This window comes from Patella vulgata, chromosome 5 (assembly GCF_932274485.2).
Source record: "Patella vulgata chromosome 5, xgPatVulg1.2, whole genome shotgun sequence".
NCBI lineage: Eukaryota > Metazoa > Mollusca > Gastropoda > Patellidae > Patella > Patella vulgata.
In genome coordinates, this window is record NC_065883.2 from 52,999,217 (window position 1) to 53,014,955 (window position 15,739).

The 15,739-nt window shown below is 36.5% G+C and overlaps 1 protein-coding gene across 1 annotated transcript in view; it reads right to left on the bottom strand.

The window, feature by feature from the left end:
* The window catches only part of LOC126820731 (uncharacterized), a 62,747-nt gene extending 49,982 nt beyond the window's left edge, over positions 1-12,765 (bottom strand). Inside the window, exons 1-6 of the mRNA XM_050548823.2 lie at positions 12,422-12,765; positions 9,030-9,163; positions 6,057-6,255; positions 4,591-4,727; positions 2,132-2,354; positions 648-767 (exon numbers count right to left, since the gene is read on the bottom strand). The gene's annotated coding sequence lies outside the window, so the exon portion shown is untranslated. The remainder of the gene's footprint in view (positions 1-647; positions 768-2,131; positions 2,355-4,590; positions 4,728-6,056; positions 6,256-9,029; positions 9,164-12,421) is intronic.
* Between the last annotated feature and the right edge of the window lie 2,974 nt (positions 12,766-15,739).

Sequence of the window (15,739 nt, forward strand, 5' to 3'; positions counted from 1 at the left end):
CCATCAGATAGAATCAAAGTTATCTTGTCCCAAAGCTTTAGTGGAAAATGTTAATAAGTTAATCAGTCAAGACAATCACCTAATGAACATCTACATCAAGTTTAAACATTCTACCTCAAAGTCTTGATCAATCAATTTGCTTATCGCTACTTAGCCTAAGCAGAAAATGCTCATTATCGAACTTAGTCAAGGTATTGATGTAATGAAACTATAGACCAAGTTTTATCACTCTCACTTAATTATCTCTGCTTACCCTATGCAGAAAATGCTCATCATCGAACTCCATCAATGCATTCTAGCTCAATTAGAAGGAGTGTTTGTATGTCCCAAAAAGACGTACAGATGGACGGCGGACAGACAGACAGAGACAGATTTTAAGAGTCCGCTTGCTTTCTTCGAAAGGCGGGGGACAATAATGAATTTCCAATTATGAAGGATAGTTCAGATGACAAGCATCATTTTACATTGCACAACTCTCTTGCACATGGTCTTTTGATCGTCACTCCATATATGTATGGAACAAACATCATTTGTCGAGCAGAAGATGATATAGAAGATATAGATAATGCCTCCTATCATCTCCAACCTAACACACATATACATTCCTCATACATATTGTTATTTTATAATCTTTTAGTATAACTTACGTCTTCGTAATATACATAAGAAAATGATTATCATAATTAGAGCCAGTAGGAGTAGAACAACAAAAATTATCAACACATTTCTTACTGTCATCGAACACTCAGGCACAGCCTCACATTTTTCTACAATAAAAAACATTAATTTCGTTTCTATAGCAATCTGATTAAAATTAGATGTTTTTCCATTAGTTCTTCCTTTTCTTTAAGTTTTTATTCCATTTCCTTTGTTGTACCAGATACAATTGGATTAGCAACAACATCTGCCAAATTTGCTTTAAAGCTGTCAAGTATTTCAGAAGTAGAAGTCCAAAAAGTAAAGATAGTTTGGTAGTGTATTCAAAAGATGCTATACCTTTTTTTCCATACAGCCTTTACAAGCTTCTTCAAAGTGAGCAAGAGCCATCACTTTAGAAGTATATAAATGTTATGTGTTGAAATGTGATAGGATTCTTTGTTTCCCTAATATAAACAATCCACATAAATTTCTAAGATTATTGAAATTCGATGGCCATCTTTGTTTCACAAATCTCTCAACAGGACATATAAATTGCAAGCAGAGGGATGACAACTTTTGTCTGTAGGGTGTACACAAAATTCTACAAGGGCCATATCATAGGAAGTTATTATCAGAAATAACTAGGCTTCTTCAACGCACTAATGTAACCGACATATAAATAGGTTGCCAGGCAACAAAACATACACTCACAGCAGCTAAGTCATCCGAGCAGTCAACAAGTGTTGTCACATATTTTGTATATTGTCAGTAATGAAACATTTATAATACACTTAAATCTGCTAAAGAGTAACACCGCATTAAGTAATTATCCGAAAATCATTAGAAATTGTTTGGCTTTTAGTTCTGACACATGCTAACGTTTAGTATATGAAACATTTAATATCATTGATTTTGCTGTTCAAGTTATCAAAATTCAATGAAAATCAATATACTTGTTCGTCTCAAGACCTTAAACTCTGTTTATCAATCTAAAAGCAATCGGATGATAACTTTGGTCTCTAGAGTATCCACAAGATTTTTCAAAATGATCAAGGGCCATCTTAAACACTGTGTATATATCTAAAGTCAATCGGATATTAACTTTAGCCTGAAAGGTATTTCAAAATGATTAAGGGCAATAGCTATACCAGTAATTAACCGAAATCGTTGAAAATCAATAGATGTCTTCATCTCATGACCTTAACCACTTTGTATAAATCTGAAGTCAATCGGATATTAACTTTAGCCTCTAGAGCATCCACAAGATTTTTCAAAGTGATCAAGGGCCATAACTCTAGAGTGTCCACAAGCAATTGTGGATGCCGGACCGTCGGACGGACGGACGGATGGGGGGGGGGGGGGCGACGACAATATAAGACCACATTTCAATGTGGGCGTATAAAAAGATCGGATGACATGTGTAGTCTCTAGAGTGTCTTATTTCAATTTCAGCGTGGATGACAAAGTTTCTGGTGGGTGTATGTTACCTTACCAGGTATTAATTCTATTGGTTCAGAATATTTCTGACACTTTCCAAATTCCAATAATAGTTGATATTGGTAAGAAAGATCATCTCTGGTTACATCTTTCAATACCATTGATGTTCTCTTATTGCCAGTAGCAGTTGTTGTAAAATTGGCCACTTCTAATCTACTTCTCAGTTGATCATTAACTTGAACAAGAAAACTGTTTTCCCAACGTGCCAACGGTTCTGCCTGAAGAATAAGAATACAACATGCAATTGAAAAAGAGAGAGAGAGAGAGATAAATGGGACACAAACTAGGCCATGTCAGGAATTACATATGGGTCTTTTGGATGAAACTGGAGCACCCGGAGAAAACCCACGAGGTTGAACAGGTGACCCTATTCGTTGTCACGTACAAGCAGGGAATCAAAACCTTGCCACTTGACTAAATGACAGACCTTCTAATGAACTGATCCAACGCACATGTTAACCATTCGCCCCCAACCCCCAATTGAAAAAGACAATAGTGAGAGGGACTGCACATCAGTAGTGCTAGGTAAATTCAATATTACAGAGATATGGCCTCCTGATATTACATGTATATGTCTTTGTAGCTTAGGAGGGACTTATGTGAGATTAGTTTTTTTTTGCAAACTAAATAAGTTGCCTCATTAAATAAATTTTTTATTTTTATTATTATTATTATACCTGCCCCTTCTCCCAGAAATATGACTCCACCTGTTTAGGAAGATGGTTAAGGGCGTGAAATGAAATGAAATGGGGTTTAACATCCTATTGTTCTGCTCCTATACTGGGCTAATGAAGTTGGGCATACACCATACAGTGGGCTATGAGGGAAATTTTGCCCGGGCAGCGGCACAATAGCCTACTCATATTGAATTCCAACTGCCAAGCGATCTTTTACGTGCATGCCAATGTATACACAGGCCTCAATTTTTCGTACCATCTGAACGATTAGACAGCTGTCCTTGTCAAGCCCTCCGTACTGCACCACTGACAAGGGGTAAACCATGTCGGAAAACCCTGGTGATATTTGAGGGCATTGAGCAGTCTAAAATGCATTTTAAAACTAGCACTGTAATTTTTGCTCATAAGATATGACATTTTTTGTTATATGGGGTGATAAACTACATATTTTAATCACCAAAAATATACCAATTTTATTTACTTATTATGTTTTAAGCTTGACCCAAAAGCAGGATAATAAAGAGTAGGGCCTACGGATGGCAACAAAAGTCAAATTTTCTCAGTTATGCCTGGATGAACAATAATGCTAATTGCAATTCCAAAAAAGCCACAGAATAACTTTTGGCTATAGGCTGTGGTTTGTCTGGTATCCATGTTCTATCAGTACATGCTAAAAAGGAGAAATCGATAATCCCTTCAGTGCACTACTCCACCGCTCTCAAATCATTTTATACATTCAAAAATAGTAGTCTTCGACCATCAAAAAATGAAATTCCAGTTGCGATAGATAGTAGACCTAGATAATAATAATCAATTTGTATAGCGCTGAGTGCTCCAGCTAACAAGCTGCTCCAGAGGGAATTCTTTCTGATGTCATATATAGATAGACGTCAATGATCCGGTATGAAACTACAGCTTGGGGCGTCCATGATAGTTTATTGTGAATGACGTGTACGGTGTTTACGACGTCATAATTCATTCAAGAAGTGATCTGGGTTGGGGAAACCTTCTTGTTTGCTATAAATAGTTTTTTCTTTACGTTAGTATCTCCATTATTACACAACAAATGGTCGGACTGTTATGTGTCCTCTCGGTTATTTTACACATAGAACAAGTGGGCAAAGTCTTAATAAGATTGGTGTTGAAACATTAGTGTGCATCTAAGACTACTCAACGCCCTTAAAGCGATAATTTCATATTTTCTAAGAAAGTCAAAACATAATTATTTCTATGTCTTTTGCTCAATAGGTTGTCAACTCACTATTATACGATTATAGGTATTATTCTCCCTCTTAAAAATCCTTTGACCCCGGAAATAATAACACAATTACCTCCCTTGTTTTTCTTTTCCCTCCCATGGAATAACTATCTTCAAACGTTTGAATTTAAAGTTGAAAATGATATTTTTGCCAATTTCTCAACTGGCAATAGTGAATTATAGGATTAATGGGATTATTCTTTAACAAGGTAGGACTGTTTATAGATACCATCTATTTTAAGGCTTTATTTTAATAAATTTTAAAAATATAACTTAAAAATATGAAATTGCAGCTCTAAAGGAGATAGTTCACTCACATTTTTCTATAAGTTGACTCCAATAGAATTCTTGCTCACAGACTAAATTACGGCACTGCATCTCAGAAAATATACATCTCTGTACGTTGGTACATGGTGTTACAAAAGATTTGAGGGACCTATGAGGCTACCATGCTTAATGTTAAAGCTGAGACTAGTAAAATACAGTCCACGAGTCTGTATGTAAAAGATATTAAATTACCCAATCTGAATTTCCTGGCATTCTTCTTACTGCAGTAACCATACCAGTACCTGAGGAATCTATATACTCCCAACTCATCGGAACTGGTGTCCAGGGGTTTACAGCTTTTATTTCTTTTCCTGTTTTCCACTTCAATTCTGAAATAACAATAAAAGTTGATATGCCAATCAAAATGCAGGATATTATCAGAAACTGGTGAAATCTAGATAGCTTCTTCGTTTTACTAATGTAAGCAATGCCTTTTAATCATTAGCAGTGGCCTTTAGACAGCTCCGTCAATTATTTAATTGGACAAATATTATGAAATTAATTATGATGATATGATGATTGGTTACTAAACCACCCTTATATGGGCAGTGGAAACTTTCCACCAGGAGTGTCAGATGTGATATTTTGTTTATAACCCAGAATTAAATATTTAGCAAATTAAAGATGATTTTATGGATGAATTTATCAATCATTTCAGTTTGTCTAAGTGAGATATGCCTTGTCTATGAATATGAAACCAATAATTAGTCAAGGCCATAGTTAAACTAAAATTCTCATATTAGCCTCACATTATATATATATTTCATGTATAGCACAAATTTTCACCATCAATATTACTACATTGTACATCACAGATAGGGCACATTGTATTACAAGCAGATTTAAATGTAGGCTTGTACCAATTTACATACCAAAAATACTGTGTGACCTTTTGAATTTGTTGAATGGCAATGTATGTGACAAGCTCTGGCTAGATGAGACATAAGTTCTTGGCCTGCTACATATCTTGGCCATTTTCTATGTAAAATGCATATATGTCACATATCAATTTAAAGGTCTATGAATACAGAAATTAAATTGCTGCATAGTGTGTTGACCGTGTATTATTTAGAAAGAGCTAGTCACATAGTATTTACACACATACTGACATGTGTGAGAATGATGTTTTCGTCCTAGTTCAAGCTCAAAGGCACCATAGATCAAAATTCTCAAACACAAACACATTCGATCAAAAGGGACAATGATTTATTTAAAAGCATTTGTTCAAAGGGGACAATGTTTTGTTTCAAAGCATTCACTCATAGGCAATCTGATTATAATACAGATCTATATTTCGTTTCGTTTTTTTTATACTTTCAATGGCCTACACTACATGAAGATATGACCGGTTGTAGCAATAGGTCGCGTCAGAGGTCATACGAGCGGCTTTTGACCTATGACGTCAGACATTTGATTAACCAATCACCATTGACGCTACTAGTGGATTACCCACAGTTCCATACAAAACACACAGACCGTTTCATTGGCTAATCCCTCACACCATTCAGAATACGTCAATGATAACAGCTCTTTCAGATCCTAGTGTAGTAAAGACAAGTAAAACGAAATTGTGTAACTATAAAAACGGAACGATATGGGATCTGTGTTTTAATAAGATGGACTCATAGGGGACAATAATATACACCAAAAAGACTGACCTGTTACTTTGAGTGTAACATTTTTAGCTTGGTTAGATGGTAAAAGTTTACATGTATAAATTCCGTTATCATTGGTTTCAACATTGTTTATAGTTAGAGTAATTAATTCTCCATTTCTGCGTTTTAGCTGATTAATCCTTAATCTCTCATTTCCAATACGCTTGTGTGACACACCAGATTCAAAGGACAATATGTGCTCCTGTAATAAATTGATATTTTTAAGAAAATCATAAAAGTTATGGTAGAACAAAGAGGTATCTATGCAGATTTTAAAGATACATTCCTGTGCACAAACTGTGTGATTTGATGATATATTTGGACTAAAAACATATTCAAACTAATTAATTTATCATAATTTTGCTTCAAATCCTTCTCAAAACATTGTAATTCCCAAGGAATACCCAGCTATAAAAATCGATCAAAAGAGGTCATGTTTGTGTCATGTAGGGTGACCATCTTTGCTTGATCATATTGCGGGACATCATCTTTTTTTAAAAAAAAAACTGAGGCAGTATGCATAACAATGTTGATATAGTCACTTCACTTTTCGTCATAGCAACAATAGAAAATCAAACTATGAAATATTCACACAAGCCTGGTTTGTATTCGTGTGTCATATGATATTTACCACAAATCTTTTAGGATAATAATAGATAGCAACAATATAAATTCAAGTCATATAATATTCATATCTTTCATTTCAAACAAAATATATAAATTATTAATTTGTGCGACAGAACCGTTTGAAAGGGTGCGTTGGCGTTGAATTAAATTTTTAAGTTACAATCAAATGACTGCCGAATTGTCATCCATGTACATTAATCGTTTATCGCTAAAATTAAATCATGCCGAAGGCAGTGAAACGTTTTGAGATTTTATCGCTTAAGTTTAATTATGCTAAATGTTGTGAAACTGATTGAGATTTTATAATAACTTAGTATAAAGGATGTTATGCTGGTTAAAGATGCATGGTTTAAGAGCTGGGGGGCTGGATGGCTGAATGGTTAGCACGTGCGAGCTGTATCATAAGGTCTGTCAGTGAGTCAACTGGCGTGGTTTCGATTCCCCGGTTGTACGTGACAAGGAGTGTCGCGGTCGTCTGTCCAACCTCGTGGGTTTTCTCTGGGTCTTCTGGTTTCCTCCCACTGCTAAAGACCCGTACGCGCAAGCGAATGATTGAAATAAAATTAAATCATGTGTTAGTCCCAAAATGACCTAGTTTGTGTCGAGTGGACTTAAAACCCATCTCTCCTTCTCTCTGGTATATTCGAGACTAAGCCTCGCTTTCCCATTTTTAAATTAAATTTTTAAATGGCGAACCGTTCTAATCTAGTTCAAGCTCGAGTATCCTATGCCATCGAGAGTTGATTATGGTCTTGTTTTGTTAATAATGTCTAATGGTTTATATAACATTTCAAGCCTAAAGGAAGACCTGCAAAAGGCAGATTTAGCTCTTGCATAATGTATGTTTAAACTATTATTGCAAGAACTGTCAGCTCTTTATCTAAATCTTACGTAATTCATCTTTTACTGTCCCTGGTTGATCATCACATACAAGATACCTTTACACAATCATTAGTTATGCATCAATGGACATATTTGAATTTTACTAATTCAGAGACTACAAAGCGAAAGCGAATGTAATTGATACTCCATTAAACCAAGTATACATATCAAAATAAAGGAACAAACAATTCGATACATCCGTTGTCTTCCAGTTTTTTTGTTTGTTTTATATATATATATATATATATATATATAAAATAGAAATACATAGCCTTCGGTCACGGCAAATGCCCCAGTAGTCAGCTAATGTTTTTTTGTTTATGTGATTCATAATGTAACAACTACATTATATTCATTTAATTTAATTTAATTTAATTTTCTTTGAGTATGGTGATGGTCGTGGTGTTGTCGGTTGCGCTGCTGATAGGGGTTGTAGTTGTAGTGTGAGGTGTCAATGTTATATAAATTGAATTTTGTCAATATTTTTCATTTCTTAAGTTTATTACATTAAAATATCGAAATTGAAATGGGATTTAACACCCGACTGGGCTAATGAAGACGGGCATACGCCATATTGTGTCCTATGATCGAAATTGTGCCCGGGACCGGTGCTACGGCCTTTACTCTTATATCGAATTCCAACTGCCAAGGATGTTTTTGCGTCTCATCCGAATGAGTATACGTTGACCAAGGCCCTCTGTCCTGCACCAGTGACAGGGGGGGGGGGGGCACACCGGTGGATTTCGGTGAATTTTCAGAATGATGTACAGGGAAAGGTGATCTACATGTTGGTACAAAAGAGCTTCTAAAGGAATTTGTGGTGGGTCTTTCGTCTTTCAGTATTTTGACTAGACTAATACTCAAATAGACTATAGCGAGACTAGATTCAGGCATATTACTGTATAGAAATCTTCCATGTGAGCAATTGCTGGACAGTTTGGTTGGTTTTCGGGACGCGGGACTTGGAAACATTTTGCGGGACTGTCCCGCTAAATGCGGGACAGGTGGTCACCCTAGTGTCATGTGACTTACCTCTCATGGTACCTATAGCAACGGGGGCAAAGTCGGAGAATTCATTGTATACACAAAACGATGTTGTCTTTAATCGCTGACTATTTATTACAAATATTGAATCCTATTAAATTCTCAGATTATCCACTGCCCACATCTTTTTTCCGTGATTTTTATCTCAGAAAGTGTTTGTACGTCTAACTCTTCATAAAGTTTATCAAAATGTACACCAAGCGCTCAATCTTCGCATGCTGTCGATTAGGGGAACCCTTACATTTTTGTTCTGTATACGATCCATGAGTGTTTTTCAGGGAATCCAGTATTTTTCTAGTAAGATTGGATATCTCTACTTTCCATATACACCAAAATTGCCATATACTTTTATTGGAAATAACCACCCGATAAATATTTTTCTGGGAACCTATCTTTAAATCATAATTTAGAGAAATCACTTACCTGGTTTTTATAAATTGCGAATTCATCAACAGGACCTGCATTAACCCATTCCATTTCTACCTTGCAACCAACAACTGTTGATATCTCTGTACTTGTTGTAGTGGACCATTTGCCATTGTCTTGTCCATTTGTTACTGTAGAGAAATATTTATTTTATATATTCAAAAGAGACAATAAGGTGAAATCTTCCAGTCCTAAAGTATGATATGGTTCTCATTTATCAGACCATTTTCATGTAGGAAAGATAGATCTATATGCAAAGTGGGAATAATGCCCACATAGCAGCTATGCCTCAAAAAAATATAGCTTAGACAGCAGCATATCTGAAAGAAAACGTGGATGTTGACCAAATTTGATAAGGATGCCTTCAAGAAAACTAACCTCTATAGTGCTCACAAGCTTTTCCAGACATAATAGATTAATGGAACAGAAATGGTAACAATCAATAATCGGTCCCAATGTTTCACACCAAATTTTAAAAATAAAAGGGTTATTAATCCTCTCGTAGTGCTAATCCAGGCAGATTTTAACCAATCAGACTGTTGCAGCTGCATTCACCAGACAGCATCTTAAAACTGGAGCCAAAATCGATTTTTTCTTTTTATATTTTTGTTATCAATTGAACTTTCTCGTCTATTTTAGAGTTTGCCCGAAAAAAAACAATTTTGGCCAGATTATGCAGCTACCCTGTGGTTACATCTTATAAACGGATAGATGTTGTAAAACTCGTTGTCGTTGCTTTGGGAACATGTACATCATGTAGCTACCATCCTCAGTATCCCCAGTGTTTCATTCCTTACGAGAACGTCGCTATAAATTGTTGCGATAATAAATGACAGGGTCTACTAGAATAGAGATTAAGTACCAGTAGCCTACAGTTATGGTCTTCAACAATAGCTAATAATGATAGATATTGTTAGCACAGGTGAAAATTTATTTGAGAACGAAGGGCGGCCATTTTGCCTGTTAGTTTTGGGCCGATTTTCATGAAATTGGAACTCAGCCGTCCTTAGGGTGTAACAGTGATATAATAATACGTTTTTTTAAATCGGATAAAAAATTATGACTTCTATAGGGTCCACAAGCTAAAAACGTGATTTTTCGTACAATCAGGGGCCATAATTCAGGAAGTTACGGTCCAATAGGCGCGAATATCGACAGGAACCACGATCTTTGGGTTATAAACTTACATTTCAAGTTTCAACAAAATCGGATAAAAATTGTGACCTCTATTGGGTCCACAAGCTAAAAACATGATTTTTCATACAATCAGGGGCCATTGTTACAGTCCGATACATGCCAATATCGAAAGGAACAGAGATCTTAGGGTGATAAACCTATGGCGTTTTTGTGAGTCGATTAGATTAGGTTTTGATTTGCTAGTACGATTTGGTATGATTTCGATTTGATTAGCTATGGTGTACAAATGTGAAATTAGATAATTACGATTTGGTAAGATGGCTGCCATCACGGACACCGATCAGAAAAAAAAAAATTGTCTCTGCTAATTATTGATGACTTGTTAAAGACAAATGAAGGTTATCTACGCAAAAAAGGAAAAATGGTTGCCGTTAGAAACAATCTCCTATGTCCAACAAGTTCAAGTATTTTTTTGAAAACTGAAGTGACAAAACATGTAAAAAGTGTCCTGAGAAAACCTAGGATCGAGGAATATATTGAAAAAACTGTAAATGAATAAAATTGCTTAGAGGTGATCTAACATTCTTGTGGACTATAAAGTTAACATAAAACACGTGAAATGCGTTTTAAAAAAACATTTTTTATGGAAAAAAACAACAATAAGCATTAAAAATTACTTACGACGTCGAACATTCCGCCATTTTGAAAACGTCAAATCTAATCGCCTAAACACCTCCTGGGACGATTAGGTCGATTTGCCTAATCAGTTGAGTTTAATCGTCTCACAAATGTAACGATTAGCATAATCAACTTGGTTCACAAATGCGTATAGTAGCTAATCGGTCTAATCTAATCGGTTCACAAAAACGCCTCTATATTTCAAGTTTCATTGAAATCGGATAAAAATTGTGACCTGTAGACTGTTCACAAACAATTGTGGACGGACGGATGGGTGGACGGACAGGGGCGACGACAATATACGTCCACATGAAAATGTGGGCATATAAAAAGGCGATTTTTTGTATAATCAGGGGCCATAATTCAGGAAGTTATGATCCGAGATGCGACAATATCGAAAGGAACCAAGATCTTTAGGTTATAAACATGCATTTCAAGTTTCATCAAAATCAAATTAAAATTGTGACCTCTACAGGGTCCACAACCTTGATATACCATATCTGAGAGCTATGAAAATTTGAATTTCAGAAGATAATGCACTGGAGCGATTTCTTTGTCTTTTTAAATGATCTTTAATAAGATTATGAATAAAATTAACCCCTTTGTGTGCCTTTCCTTTCTACTTCCTGTCAAGGGCCCTTAACATCATTGACAAAAACTCAAAATCATTGATTAACTAATCTTTGATTAGGGATAGTCTCTCGTTTATGGTACATTGGCCAAGGAAGATTATGTCGAGTGTTAATCATTGATTAACAATTATTTTAGTCAGAGATTAGCTGATCAGAGCTTCAAGAATACCAACTAAAATGAACTTCTAATCTCTGATGAGCTAATCTGTGATTAAGTCTAATCAATGACTAATTTAGACAGTGTTCGAGAATATGGGCCTAAGTCTCTAACTCAATATCATCCAAAGCCTTCAACACTGAACACGCGAATTATTTGTCAATTTAAATCAACATTGGGGTTGTGATCTTACAGGGAAAATATGGGCTTCTGATATCCAATATTTAAGACAAAATAAACATTTTATCATTGATAGACGAATCGTGTACCATAATGCGTTACAGCGCCATTTGTAACAAGGGACTCGAAGAACGAGGTTAGACATATTCCACAAGTCATGTCAAACTGGAATAACCAGCGCCATTCAATTGAGACTTCTGGCGTATCTCGCCGAACATAATTGATTTGAAATTAGAGTCAAAAGGGGAATGGTTGAATGTAAATCAGTTTATATACATTCATATTACATTATTAGATGCGTTGCGATCCATTTGTGTCAATTTCTAGGTCCCAAATATTATAATAGTGACTTAATCCTTTAAATAAAACTGCTTTTTGGGGAGAGAACAAACTATAATATAGGCAATACGATCTGTGTTCTACTGCCCTGGGGCCTCAGGCAGTGTTATAATCAGTATTTTGTTGACATTCATTGTGAGGTGGGATTGTGGGTGGATGCCTAGATTTGACTCTCTCCCCACCCCTGTCCCCCTATTCACAGCTTCTAGATCTGCTACTGTGTTTTAACAGCCCACAGGAATATTGAATCTGTTAAAATAACCTACCTTTAAGAAGGAGAAATAACAGAAGTAAGAGAAAAGGTGGTTTCAGATCCAGCATATTATTATTCTCCGCGAAGAACTATTTTCCTGGAGCTCTCTTTAGAAATGATTCAGTTTATAATTAGCCTACATGTATTTGGTTTAAGCTATAAGGTTTACACCAGGCGATATCATTTCGGTGGAAGTAGACGTTAAATAAAGCTATTTCACACACACACACCAGCAATTACAGTGAATCTTTACAGTTTTTGAGTTCTAAGAATAGAGAAACTGGAATGCAAATACATAAAATTCAAATTACGCCATGTAACGACGTAAGCACTATTTATAACTTGTGGGTTTTCCCATATGAGTATGGTAAGGCAAGCCTACATGGACAACAAGCTAAAAACGTGATTTTTTGTACATTCAAGGGCCATAATTCAGGAAGTTACGATCCGATATGCGCGAATATCGAAAGGAGCCAAGATCTTTGGGTTATAAACATGCATTTCAACTCATATCAAAATCGGATAAAAATTGTGACCTCTAGAGGGTCCACAAGCTTGATATACCAGATGCTATACACTATTTGCGTACGAGGGGCGGCCATTTTGTCTGGCAGTTTTGGCCCGATTTTCACAAATATATTCGAACGTTTTTTTTTTAAATCGGATAAAAATTATGGCCGCTATAGGGTCCACAAGCTAAAAACGCGATTTTTCGTATAGTCCGGGGCCATAATTCAGGAAGTTACGGTCCGATATGCACGAATATCGACCTCTATGGGGTCCACAAGCTAAAAACGTGATTTTTCGTACAATCGGGGGCCATAATTCAGGAAGTTACGGTCCGATATGTGTGAATATCGAAAGGAACCAAGATCTTTGAGTTATAAACTTACATTTCAAGTTTCATCAAAATCAGAAGAAAATTGTGACCTCTAGAGGTTCCACAACCTTGATATACCACATTTTTACACTACCAGGGGCAGCCAGTTTGTCCGGCAGTTTTGGTCCGATTTTCACGAAATTCGAACTCATCCAAAATTACGGTGTAACAGTGATATATTTGAACGTTTTTTTTCTTTAAATCGGATAATAATTGTGACATCTAGAGGGACCTCAAGCTAAAAACGCGATTTTTGGTACAATCAGGGGCCATAATTCAGGACGTTACGGTCCGATATGCGCGAATATCGAAAGGGACCGAGATCTTTGGGTTATAAACTTACATTTTAAATTTCAACAAAATCGGATAAAAATTGTGACATCTATAGGGTCCACAAGCTAAAAACGCGATTTTTCATACAATCAGGGGCCATAATCCATGAAGTTACGGTCCGATACATGCCAATATCGAAAGGAACCGAGATCTTAAGGAGATAAACCCATATTTCAGAAGATTCTGGAAAATAGGGCTTGCACCCGAGGAGAGGAACTATGAAAATGACGGAAAATTTAAATTTTGAGACTGAATTTGCGATATTGGCGTATTATGATATTTTGATATGAACATTATCAAAATTTGAAGGAAGGAATACGAAAAGTTCGGAATCGGGTTAGAGTGCGACTTGTTTGAACTTTGAAGATTAACCAATCTCATTTGGCATTATATGCGCCCCTCCGGGATGAGGCACCCCATTGATCAAGCCGTGGGCGCCCAATAAATCTCACCCTGCATTATTATGCATTATGTACAGTGGACGGCCCACCACTCTTGGCATTATGGGCGCCCCTCCGGTATGAGGCACCCCATCGATCAAATCGTGGGCGCCCAACCAATCTAAGTCGGCACTATGCATTATGTACAGCCCGACAATCATTATATTTTATATTGTCATTATAAGGCGCCCCGCCAATCATGTCATTATGCGCACCCCTCCGGATCAGTGAAGTTGTGGTGTTAATCGTGTGATTCGTTATGATGCGCCTTACCGTTGGGGGGGTGGGGGGCTCATATATAACGACATGTTTGGCGAGGCGCCCATAAAACCAATCTCGTCGTGGGCGCCCAACCAATGTCACTCGGATTTATGGGGCGCCCATACTGATATGGGCACGTTGGTCGTTGGCTTCGTATTGCGTCATTCCTCCTCAGACAGATGTGAGTAATTTGAATATTTCTTCGTCCGGTCTGGATGCTTGCGGGTTCCTAAGAAGTGCTTTCCTAACTGCTTCCATACCCGTGTTATTATCGATGTTCGTGTACATGCTCTAGCTGTACGTCGATGGTGTGCTAAGGGACTCTTAACCGTTTGGTTTAGTTAATAAAATCGTTGGTGTCTTTAAGGTAGGGTAATAAGAAATGGTTTATATTGTGATATGTTGTATGACTCGCTGCCATGACGGCCTGGTATTATTGGGCGTCCCTTGGGTAATTTATTAGGTTTGAACCATTCTGTTTCCGGATTTGTATGTATTTTTGGTAGCGTATAGAAATGTCGTTGTCGGCAGTCAGATTTAGCGGATAGATAATCATATTGTTTTGTATTCCTTGTCTTGCAATTCATGCTGTTTATTAAGGTTGCGATGTCCTTAAAGTGGGATGATCTAATTTAGTGTAATTTTTGTGATTGTGGTTGAAGGAATAATATTCCTGTGTTCATTTGGTCGAAAGTGTTTATATGTGCGTTTTTGAGAACATTTCTTGGGTCAAATTCTGTGTTTGGGAAGGAGCCTTATTGCTCAGGTGAAGTTGGAGATGTGGTCACAAATATACAATAAAAACATTTGGCAAGTGTTATGCAATGCGTCCATTCAGAGTAACATACCAACCTGACGTTTCTTTTGCTGCTTAGTATAGTTGACATTTTTAAATAATTTTGCGAAGTGCAATGTAGCCTACGTGTTTCTGAATTCTGTACTGTCATTTAAAAGATAAGTATCCCAAGTTTAAAGACGATCCATTAAAATTGTGGACTGTATCCTACTCAAATACAAACACCCAAGTTCTCTCACACGTTTCTTTCCGTATCGTCTTTCTCGTACTTGTACCAGTATAATGACGGTCATAAATTCATTATAAAACGAACAAAACTAACGCAGTGATCCATGGTGAATACCGAGTAGGATTAGGCAGATTATCGTGTGTGAAATAGCTTTATTTTACAGTCGCTTCGACATCGCGATAATCCATTTAAGACTTAACTCCGCGCGCGCAGATTATAGTCAACGGAGAGTAGACAGAGATTCGCGCATTTCCCGGAGGTAATATGTCCGCGAAGTGAAATCTGCGCTCAACATTTACAAATATTTAACTACTTGTTTATTATAAAATATATCGAGTGACCCAATCACATGTGGTACGATATAGATGTTTGACAACTTTATTTCATATTGT